The following is a 12,639-nucleotide window of genomic DNA, read 5'->3' as shown; positions in this document are numbered from 1 at the left end:
GAAGGCAGGAGGAGAAGGGGACGATTGATGATGAGATGGTTGGGTGGCATCATCAACTCAATGGACATGGGTTTGAGCAAGGTCTGGGAGATGTTGAAGGACAGGGAAGTCTGGCGTGCTGCAGTCCATGGGGTCACAAAGAGTTGGACACGACTGAGCGACTGAACACAACAAACTTCACATAGATGGAGTCATTCCATTCAGCTCCGCACTTATTTGGTGCGAAGCCTCAGGTAAACTTCAGTCCTTTCGTCTCTAAAGTGAAGAGCCCTGCAGCTCTAATTTCTAGAACATTGTCTAGAAAGCTCCTCTCTATCCATCCCTTCGAGACGGCAGGACTGACTGAAAGGACTGACTTTCTGCATGACTGTAAAAGTGCAAAAAATGTAAACAGAAAAACTTGATGTGTTCCTCTTTTGACCCGTATTCTATCCATGAGACAATTGAGACTAAAAGTGAGCTGATGATTTGCCCAAGTTCATGGTGGGAGTTGGCCTTTTATCTGAAGAGAATTGTGATTTTATCTTTTGTACTTCTTGTGTTTTTGTAGTAAGATTTTCACCATGTGTGTTCTTAGTCACTCAGTCATGTCTGACTCTTTGCGACCCCATGGACAGTAGCCCGCCACCCTCCTCTGTCCATGAAATTCTCTAGGCAAGAATACTGCAGTGGGTTGCCAGTTTCTTTCTGGGGGATCTTCCCAACCCAGGGATCAAACCCAGGTCTCCTGTATTGCAGGCAGATTCTTTACTGTCTTAGAAAGAACCTACTGCCTTTGTATTCACTACACTAGGAGAAAATAAAACAAAAATGAAAAAATGTATTTCTCACATTCAGCTCTGTCTGTCTGCACACTTAGATTTTACAGAGACAAATAGCAATGAATTTTTGCTTTTTTCTCTGGGAAAAGCCAAGAGAGGCTGTCCAGCACACGAGGTTATAGTGATGCTACTCAGTCAACTGTGACCTGATATATCTGCCATGTAGATGGACCCTATAGGTGTTTTTCTTTAAAGAGGTAAAAAATGTTACATAACAGCTTTCAGTCTGTGAAGTAGTTCCTAGATAAACAACCCCCACACAAATCATCTCCCATCTTGCTAAAAACATGGATTCTAATTCAATGGGTCTGAAGTGAAGTTCGTCAGCTTTCAATTCTAACAAATTCCAAGATAGTGATGACATTGCTGGTACTTAGACCACATTTTGAGTGGCGAAGATGAGGTTATTAAAGCTGTAATTGAATCTGCAATGTACCTCAGGTGTCAAACTTAAGAGGTGAGGTGAAACCAAAACCCATGATCATGAGTCTCTGTAGAGTTTCTGGGCTTCCCTTGTGGCTCAGCTGACAAAGAATCCTCCTGCAATGCGGGAGATCTGGGTTCGATCCCTGGGTTGGGAACATCCCCCGGAGAAGGAAATGGCTACCCACTCCAGTATTCTGGCCTGGAGAATTCCATGGACTGTATAGTCCATGGGGTCACAAAGAGTTGGGCACGACTGAGTGACTTTCACTTCACATAACAAGAAACAGGGCGTATAAATAAATATAAGTATGTGGACCTGGGGAGAAGATTTGTTGTAGCCATTTATTCCAATAGGTTGTCTAGAGTTATCTGAATTCAAGTAACAGGTTCCATTTCCATTGCTCTGTTTCTATGTACCAAGCTTTAGGTTACTGTCTTTCTAATTTCCAATCTAGAAGTTACTCTTCTAATCAAATATATATTTGTAAACTGGGAAATTGTGAAATGAAATAGTGACCTGCAAATGTTTGATGACCGCAACACGCACAGTCATGATCGTTTGTTGCTGACATTGCACCCATCCTCTTAAACGGCCCTCAGTAATCTCTGTTTCCTGGTATTCCCACCATTGGACAATCCTCTTCCACAGTAGGTGGGGCTGACCCATGAAACCAATGAGAAGATGATGTGTGACTTCCAAAGACAGACCATAAGAGGCATCCTGGCTTTGCCTCGTTTGCTCTTGGACTGTTCATTCTGGCAGAAGCCAGCCATGTTGTGCAGATTCTCAGGCAGCCCATGTGGCCACACAGGATGAACTCAGACCTTCGCCAACAGCCATGGAGGGAGGGGCTTATTCAAGAAGCAGGTCCTTCAGCGCCAGGGTTTTGAGGCACACAATAGCTAATACAGTGTTTGGAATGAGGGAGATGAAAAGACACATGCACCCCAGTGTTCATAGCAGCACTGTTGATAACAGCCAAGACATGGAAGCAACCTAAACATACATTGACAGAAGGACAGATAAAGAAGATGCAGTGTACCCACGTATATAATGGAATATTCCTCAGTCGTTTACAAAGAAGGAAATACTGCCACTCACAGCAACATGGATGGACCTAGAGATTATCAAACTAAGTAAAGTAAGTCAGACATAGGATATCACTTATACATGGAATCTAAAAAACATGATATACATAAACTTATTCACCGAACAGAAACAGACTCACAGATTTCAGGAAGAAAATTTATGGTTACCAAAGGGGAAAGATAGAGGGGGATACATTGGGAGATTGGAATTAACATACATGCACTACTATAGGTGAGACAGATAGCCTTAAAGACCTACTGTACAGCATAGGGAGTTCTACTTAATATTCAGTAATAACTTACATGGGAAGAGAAAAAAAAGGATATATGTATTTGTATAACTGAATCTTCCCAGGTAGCTCAATGGCATAGAATCTGCCTGTCAAGCAGGAGATGCAGGTTTGATCCCTGGGTTGGGAAGTTCCCCTGGAGAAGGAAATGGCAACCCACTCCAATATTCTTGCCTGGGAAATCCCATGGACAGAGGAGCCTGGTTGGCTACAATCCATAGGGTCACAAAAGAGTTGGACTTGATTTAGCAACGAAACAACAACTAATTGTTTAGTTTAGCAACTAAACAATAGTGACTGAATCACTTTGCTGTATGCCTGAAATGAACACATCATTGTAAATCTACTATACTCCAATAAAATGAAATAAAATTTAAAAAAAAAAAAGGAAAAAGGGAGACACTCTGTATTTGGCATAAACGACTTTTAATTTAGAAAGGTAAAGTCTATAATAAGTCCAAAAATGTTATTTGAATATAATCACATCCTATTTCAATCAATTCTAAGAGTTCTTATTTCATGGTTATCAGGTTCCAATCCCAAGGAAATAGATTTTTCACTGGAGAAAGCAAGATGAAAATGTAAAATTATAAATTGGGACATTTACATTATGTTAATGAATAAAACCAGTAAGTTATGTGATCTATTGTTAGGTTATGTTCTATGTTTAGGAATATCTTAATGAAGCCTTAGGCTGAGAACCTATCTGAAGAAATAGGGAAGAACAGAAATGAATTATTTTGAATTATTGATAGGACTTCATGATAAATTGAGTTGATATATAAAGAAGGAAGGAAAAAAGATGCTTTTAAAAATTTGTGCCATTTGATTGAAGAATAATGACACACACCATTGAATAAAATAGATTCATGGGATGATAAGCCAGGATTTTAGAGATGAAGAAGAAGACATGGGTTTTATTTTGAGATGTATTGAGTTTTGCATAATAAGAAACCCTGGGAGAAAATGATTTCTTCTTGATCTTTACTGTCTTCTTGTACTACATATTGGTGACACATTTTTTCTCATTTTTAAACCCTATCCCTGAAAAACAGAGATAGCCAATATATTTATATACTTATTTATAAAAAACAACTTCCAGCAACAGTTTTAGCAGTGTGTTCAACACTGAGAGATAGGGACAGTCTCAAATCCATCTTTCCCCCAAACCACACTATGGTTCTCTCCAGTGGGAGTACACTGATCCCTGCACAGCTTTCTTCATATTGGCTCCTGGGCCCTTGAGGTCTAGAGTTATTGCTTGGAAATGAGAAGGTTTTTGGCAAGATGCTTTCTGACAGGAGCTTAATAGAGGGTCTGCCTCTTGGTTGGTGCCTTGTGGTTTGTAGCTTTTAGCTTTGAACAATTAGAAATCCAGTGCTTTGGAGTCAGGGTTTCATACATATAGCAGAGTAGTCCCCACTCTGCAATCTATTGAAAATCAGCTCTCAGGACAAAGGTTAGTACAAAAAAAATTTTTTTTAATAAAAATAAATAAAAAGAAAAAAAAAAGCAAAATTTTTTCACTAAAAACAACAACAGAAGAAATCCAATGCTGTTAAATTCACCAGAAATGGTAGGGCTTTGGAAAATCTATCAATGCTGCCAAACTGAGAGATGATTGATTTGTGAAACTGAATGCCAGAGTGTTAGCTGACTAATGGACATACATAATTTTAATAGTTGGAATATTCAGCAAAGGATATTGTTACTTTTCAGACTTTTTTAGTTGTCAAATTCTTCTGTGCTCACAGCACTTGCCTTGATGATTTCCAGAATCATGGTTTGTCTTTCATTAGCTGCAGTTTTAGAGTGTCTTCCCAATGAAATTTTAGAAAGATAAACTTATAAAATTTTAGAAAGATAATGTAATAGAAAGCATATTTACAAATAACATTTTTGAGCTAGGTGACTTTGATAGAGATGACTTTTTTGACTCTTTTATAATGATAGCTTCTAGCTTTCTTCTTAGTGTGTAGAGTTTTTCCATTTTAATAAGGAAGGGCTCTAAATGAAAAAAATATGGGTAAACAAAGAGCTTAATTATAATTACTATATAGCATGACATGTAAACAAACCTGTGATAGATGCTTAGCAAATTGGAGGAATTTAACTCGACAATAAACTTCAAGCAATTTGCTTCAAAGACATTTGAGGCTAATAGGCTAATTATATGTTGCCTGAGGTGGGAAATATTTCCTTTGGCTGACTTATTGATTTATTGCCTTTTAACAGAAAATTATGCTGATCTAATTACAAAGAAGGGTTAAAAAGCTAATAACTTCAGATCTGAGGTTGTCCATAACGACACAGAATGACTGATGGTCTACCAGAAGCAACTGCCCATGAATCTTTAGCCAGACACTTGAAATGCCACGTCAATATTTGGGGGGAGGGAGAGTTGAAATACTCTGATCAATTTTTCTTTCTGCATCAAGTGCTGTTAAAATAGCTAAATGGTGTTGTAATTGGACCCATGGTGTAGCATAAGTCTTAAATCTTGTTCTCTTATAGTCTTCTGGATTATTAATTTTTTAAAAACAAAATCCCTGTTATGCTAATATGTTCATCAGTGAAGCACTGTGCTGCAAGCTTCTTCAGAAACCATTTTTTTAAAGTCAGTGTGGGGGTCATGATGGGGAACATCATCAATGTGTTAACCTCAGGAATCCTGAGAAGTCAAGGAGGATCCCAGGCATCCATATAAACTGCTCTCCCCAAACCTGCCAGTGAGGAGTTATAAGAGTAATGTGGGGCTACATGGGGTTTGGGGCAGAATGGAGACATGGCTATGTATGGCTGATCCCTTCATGGTTCACCCAAAACCATCGCAACAGTGTTAATCAGCTATCCTCCAACACAAAATGTTTCTGGCATTAAAAAAAATAAAAATAAAGAATTGCAGGGCCTTATGATTAGGAACACACAAGTTGGTTTTAAGACTTTTGTGTAAACTGCTCGAGATGGGAAAGGTATGGGTACCATTTGAGACGTGAAACCAGAACAAATGTGTGATGGCTATTTACTATTTATAGTAGTTTTTGGTCTTGTTTCATCCCTGAATGACTGCCATGCTCAAAATCAGGGTTCTTTGCCCTGGGAGCAATGAGCTGGGCTTGTAGGTCAAGCTCTGAGAGCTCTTGGGTGGCGTCGGAGCCCAAGGTTAGGAGAGCTCGTTAGTAACACCAGACTGTCTGTTAACAGAACGGCGCTGGGTTTGGGGCAGCGGTGGCAGGCAGCACAGGCTCTTAGTGACCATGGGTGTTGCTGGTAGCAGGTACCAGAGGCTTGAGAAGACCATCAAGAGCAGCTTAACTAACCTCTGGGCACTGAGAGTGAGAAGAAGTAATGTTTGAGACCTAAATATTTTGTTTTGAGGAAAAGAGTCCTATTTCTATTATCTTGTCTCTACTAAGAAGAAAATGGGGTCTTTGCGACCCCATGGACTGTAGCCCACCAGGCTCCTCTGTCCATGGGATTCTCCAGGCAAGAATACGGAAGTGGGTTGCTATTTCCTTCTCCAGGGGATCTTCCCGACCCAGGGATTGAACGCGGGTCTCCCACATTGCAGGCAGACGCTTTACCATCTGAGCCACCAGGGAAGCCAAAGAAGATAAAAATCACCTACAATTCCACCACCCCTTCCAAAGACATAATGACAAGTAATCTACAATTGTATAAACTCTTTTTTAAAGAACTTATTGGAGTATAGTTGATTTACAATATTGTGTTACTTTCAGCTATATAGCTAAGTGAATCAGTTATACATATACATATATCCATTTTTCAGATTCTTTTCTCATATAGGTTGTCACAGAATATTAGGAAGACTTTGCTGTGCTATATAGTAGGTCCTTAATAGTTATTTGCTTTATATATAATAGTGTGTATATGTTAACCCCAAGCTCCTAATTTATTCCTCCCCACTATCTTTCTCCTTTGGTAACTATAAATTAGTTTTCTATGTCTGTGAGTCTGTTTCTGTTTTGTAAGTAAGTTCATTTGTATCATTTTAGGTTCTCAGTTCAGTCACTCACTCATGTCTGACTCTTTGCGACCCCATGAACCACAGCACGCCAGGCCTCCCTGTCCATCACCAGCTCCCGGAGTCCATCCAAACCCATGTCCATTGAGTCGGTGATGCCATCCAACCATCTCATCCTCTGTTGTCCCTTTCTCCTCTTGCCTTCAATCTTTCCCAGCATCAGGGTCTTTTCAAATGAGTCAGCTCTTCCCATCAGGTGGCCAAAGTATTGGAGGTTCAGCTTCAACATCAGTCCTTCCAATGAACACCCAGGACTGATCTCCTTTAGGATGGACTGGTTGGATCTCCTTGCTGTCCAAGGGACTCTGAAGAGTCTTCTCCAACACCACAGTTCAAAAGCATCAATTCTTCGGCGTTCAGCTTTCTTTATAGTCCAACTCTTACATCCATACATGACTACTGGAAAAACCATAGCTTTGACTAGATGGACCTTTGTTAGCAAAGTAATGTCTCTGCTTTTTAATATGCTGTCTAGGTTGGTCATAACTTTCCTTCCAAGGAGCAAGTGTCTTTTAATTTCATGACTGCAGTCACCACCTGCAGTGATTTTTGGAGCCCCCCAAAATAGTCTGTCACTGTTTTCATTGTTTCCACATCTTATTTGCCATGAAGTGATGGGACCAGATGCCATGATCTTAGTTTTCTGAACGTTGAGTTTTAAGCCAACTTTTTCACTCTCCTCTTTCACTTTAATCAAGAGGCTCTTTAGTTCTTCTTTGCTTTCTGCCATAAGGGTGGTGTCATCTGGTTATTGATATTTCTTGTGGCAATCTTGATTCCAGCTTGTGCTGGAAAATACCTACTTCACTTAGTAGGTCTATATACTCTTAAAAGTGTTTCTTTCTTGCTCACTCATTTATTATTTCCCTTCTATTTTTAAAATTGAAGCTACATAATCCATTTCTTTCCATATCATTACTTGTTCTTCCATAACATAATTGTTGTTGTTGTTCAGTCACCCGGTCATGTCCGACTCTTTGCAACCCCATGGACTGCAGCATGCCAGGCTTCCCTGTCCCTCACCATCTCCCGAAGTTTGCCGAAGTTCGTGTCCATTGCATCAGTGATGCCTTCCAACCACCTCATTCTCTGTCGCCCCCTTCTCTTCTTACCTTCAACTTTTCCCATCACCAGGGACTTTTCCAATGAGTTGGCTGTTCACATCAGATGACCAAAATACTGGAGCTTCAGCTTCAGCATCAGTCCTTCCAATGAGTATTCAGGGTTGATTTCCCTTACTGGCTATTTAATGTTTATTTGTAAGATGTCACTAATTTCGGTAGTTAAGGTTATTGCCAAAAATATTTTCACTGTAACTTATATCCTTGTTTTGTTTTCTTGTGGATAAAAATTATGCCCCCAAATACCTTCAACTCCTGGGCTCATTGGCCTTTATTTTCTTGTTTCTCACTGTCTGTTGTGTGGGCCAGGAGTGCCCTAGGTCTTCTTCACTTTCCTTCTGGCCTCCTCCAGGCCTCTCCTCTCCTCCACTTAGTTTAGAAAACTAGCCTCAGTGCTTTAACCAGAGGATGAACGCTAGAAGCAGTTTGGGTATTAATGAGAACTGGAGGCAGCTGGGGGTGAGGGGATAGGACTGGCCTGTTTATTTCTCTTTACTTCCTTGTTCTTCTAACAGTGATCCATGAACCAGAAGCACGGGCAGCCCCTAAAGGCTGATTAAAAATATAGAATCTCAGGCACCACCCAAACCTGCTGGAACAGAATCTACATTTGGGACATTTAGTGATTCACAGGCCAGAGAAGGCAATGGCACCCCACTGCAGTACTCTTGCCTGGAAAATCCCATAGACAGAGGAGCCTGGTGGGCTGCAGTCCATGAGGTCTCTAAGAGTTGGACACAACTGAGCGACTTCACTTTCACTTTTCACTTTCCTGCATTGGAGAAGGAAATGGCAACCCACTCCAGTGTTCTTGCCTGGAGAATCCCAGGGACGATGGAGCCTGGTGGGCTGCCGTCTATGGGGTCGCACAGAGTCAGACACAACTGAAGCAACTTAGCAGCAGCAGCAGGGATTCACAGGCAGGTGAAGTTCTGAGAAGTACTGCTTTAGTTGGTTACTATTACTTTCCCTTTGGTTTTTCCCACAGCACTGATTTCCAAATTTGTCTTCACGTTGGAATCACCAGGGAAGCTTACAGAAATGCTCATGTGGCATCTCCCCTTCCATCCCCCTCACCCCATGATTGTGATTTAGTTGGTCTGGGGTGTGGCTTGGGCATTGAAAACTTTAAAGATGCCCAAATTCAAATGTGCTGCCAACTTTAGGAAACACTGTCCTATACCTTCTAAATTGATTCTGTCTTGTTTGACATTTTTTCCCAGAGACCTATCCTACCCTATTTGGGGTTGTCATTTTCTCTACCTATCAGTTCTATTCCATTTGCTTCTCATTTTCCTGAAATTCCTATAAAATTTTGTTCTGTTAATGGTATGTGTTTCTTTTTTTTTTTTTTCTTTAACTCTGTTATATATTTAAACTTTGTGGTTTAACTCTTTCCAGGGGAAAGTAGAGTTCAGGTAGTGTAGTTGTATGTTGGTTATGTATCGGGATGTCTTTTATTCCATTTTCTCTGCTGCTCCTTCTTCTTCCTGGCATGAACAGAGTCCCCCACATCCAGCCTAGCTGTACCATTTTCTACCTCTTATTTTCAGCTCTTGGTCTAACTTTGATTCCTCAGGTTCTCTGTTGGCATTCCCCAGGACCGCAGCTGCAGTGGGGGTTCTGAGCAGGCATCAGTGACATTCGGGGCCAGAGGATTACTGTCCATGAGTGTTCAGCAGCAACCCCAGCCTTCCCTCACTCGGTGCTGCCCCCACTCTGCTTGTGACAAAAATAGTTTAAGAATCGCCAAATGCCCCAGAGGATCAACCATCCCCCTCAGTTGAAGACCCCTGAGCTGCAAGATTGTCAGGCATTTCCCATGGTCAATAATGTAGTAAGTACATTTAAAAACATTGTTTCTGTGTAAACTGTCTTTACTGTCTTCATGACAGGTACTATTTTTCCCCATCAATTTTATTTCATATATTAATGTTCTGGGATGGTCCTGAGTTAATAAAATTTTATTCTTTATTATTAAGATGGTTCAACTCATACAGAATGAAATGGGATGTAATTACTGAGTTTGTAAGACTTTCTATATAAAGAAATTCACAGACATAGTTGTGTCTGACTCTTTGTGACCCTTTGGACTGTAGCCCACCAGGCTCCTCTGTCCATGGGATTCTCCCAACAAGAATACTGGAGTGGGTTGCCATTTCCACTTCCAGGGGATCTTCCCGACCCAGGGATCAAACCCGCGTCTCCTGCAATTCCTGCATCTGCTGCAATTCCTGCATTGCAGGCAGATTCTTGACCTGCTGAGTTATTGGGGAACCCCACATATACATATATATGTATATATATATCATGGGGCTTCCCCAATAACTCAGCGAGACAGAGAGAGAGAGACAGAGAGAAAGAGAGATTATAGAGGTCATCGCCAAAGGGTCCTGATACTGAGATAAGGAAAAATGATTGTTCCACTACAATCATTGTTATTGTTGGGAAGGAATTATGGCTAAAATTACCTTACCTTGGGAAATAAGAACACTTTCCCTTCTAGCCCTAGGGCTAAGGTGCGGAGATTCCATCTTTTTAATAGTCTTTTTGAGGTGAAAGGAGTATACATCAGAATGTGTCTTAGATTTCATCCCAGTGAACCTAGTTCAGCAAATACTTTCTTAAATACTCACAGCTGTAATGAACTAAAGGCCCTACATGAACACATTTTGAAAATGTATAAGAGAAATATAAATAGAAGCCCACATCCCCAGCTCCCTGCTTCCTTTCTGATGGGATTTGCTGGAGATAAGATACATCCTAAATCTACAGGGCACAGGGCTTATACAGTAGTGTTCATGGAGATGGATAATTCAGTGTCTCCAAAAGGCATCTCACCTTAGGTACAAATTGTATTTCTTTAAGCAACACTGGTTCATGCTGATGATCTTCCGTTCTTGAAGACTTAAGTTGCACAACAGCAGGGAGCGTTTGGAGCAGATTTGCAACTGGAAGCTACATCGTTCCCCAGATGAGGGAGGCTTTTGCTCAGTATAGAATAAAGTGGTTTCTGTTTGACTTCGCATTTCTCAAGCCAATGTTAGGGCACTTGGTTCTTCCCACCTTCAGCACTGCAGGGAGTGAAACTGATCAGGACCCCTGGGGGGGCTCCTGGGCACAGAAACCTTTTTGTGTTTCCTATTGCTTGTTTGTAGGGAAGAGACTCCAGTCTCCATGACCTTCCCTGAGTTCCAATAGGTTGATTCAAACAGTTGCTAATAAGGGTAGTTGCTAATCAGGGTACAGGTTCCCTGGTGGCCCAGACAGTAAAGAATCCACCTGCTAATGCAGGAGACGTGGGTTCGATTCCTGGGTTAGGAAGATCCCCTGGAGAAGGGAATGGCAACCCACTCCAGTATTCCTGCTTGGAGTCCCATGAACAGAGGTGGGGTATAGTTCATGGACTTCCTTGGTGGCTCAGAGGTTAAAGCGTCTGCCTGCAATGCAGAAGACCTGGGTTCAATCCCTGGGTCAGGAAGATCCCCTGGAGAAGGAACTGGCAACCCACTCCAGTATTCTTGCCTGGAGAATCCCATAGACGGAGAAGCCTGGTGGGCTATAGTCCACGGGGTCACAACGGACACGACTGAGCGACTTCACTTTCACTTCTACTTTCATAGTCCATGGGGTCCCAAAGAGTCAGACACATACAATCAGGGAAGGGAGGGGATGCAGAGGTAGGGAGCAGCAGCCAAGAAACAGCAGTGCAACCTTGGTACAGGGTCCTGCACCCAGAGATCTGTTCAGTTCAGTTCAGTCGCTCAGTCATGTCCAACTCTTTGCAACCCCATGGACTGCAGCGCACCAGGCTTCCCTGTCCATCACCAACTCCTGGAGCTTGCTCAAACTCATGTCCATCACTACATGGAACTATACCTTTGAGTTCTTCTGAAGAACTAAAGCCCCCAGTGAGAAGGCCACCTGAGGCTAAGTTAAAAGAACCAGAGAAGTTTATCAAGAGATCACCCGAGACCAGATTAAGGGACTGCAGACCTGTACACACCCTAATCTTATCAGCACGCCCACCCTTGAACATTGCCATAGAACTCCTCACCAGATCCTCACTGGGGTGAGACACACAGTTCCTGAGGCACACACCCATTGTGTCCTCCTTTGCCTGGCAAAGCAATAAAGCTATTCTTTTCTACTTCACCCAAAACTATATCTCTGAGATTTGATTTGGCACCAGTGCAGAGGCTGGGTTTTCAGCCCCAGAAAGAGGAGCTGTCCTTTCCCAGTGACTCATTTCCCCAGGCCGGCCCTTCCCAAGGCTGGCATCAACTTTCTCTGGGCTCTGCTGGCCTTTAGCAGGGCTGCTGCTGAATGTGCGCACAGAGCTCTTCATTAGTGATTTGATTTACCCTCAAAGTGCCAGAGACACTAGAAAATTTCCTCGGCCAAGTACAAATGGAGCAAATTAGAAAGAGAAAGTTTATGTCAGAACTTATTTTATTTCATGCCACATTTTTGTCTCTTTGGATTGGAAAGGGCACCCATCATTTCATTTCATTCCTTTCACTCCCTTCAGCCCTTCTCTCCTGTTCACTACACTGTCATGAACAGCTTTGGAAACTCTGGAAACAGATGGGTGTGCCCCCATCACTCAGCTTGCAGTTCTGCGTATGATCAGTATGGCCTCTCTGGACTGCATTCTCTTACCAACCCCAAAACTTCACTTAGTTCACCCGTGCTAGGGCCTGAAATAGTCAAACAATTGAGCTGAAAGTCCTCAGAAAAATCCTTCACTTTCTTTTTTATTTTGTAGGTTACATTAACCAATGCTTCCTGTAGTGCCATGGCTTTTTTTTGTGTGTGCCATGGCTTTTAAAGTAAACATTTTGGAA

The sequence above is a fragment of the Dama dama genome, chromosome 32 (assembly GCF_033118175.1).
Source record: "Dama dama isolate Ldn47 chromosome 32, ASM3311817v1, whole genome shotgun sequence".
Taxonomy (NCBI): domain Eukaryota; kingdom Metazoa; phylum Chordata; class Mammalia; order Artiodactyla; family Cervidae; genus Dama; species Dama dama.
The sequence above is the reverse complement of the archived record's forward strand: the minus strand, read 5'-3'. Positions refer to the sequence as shown.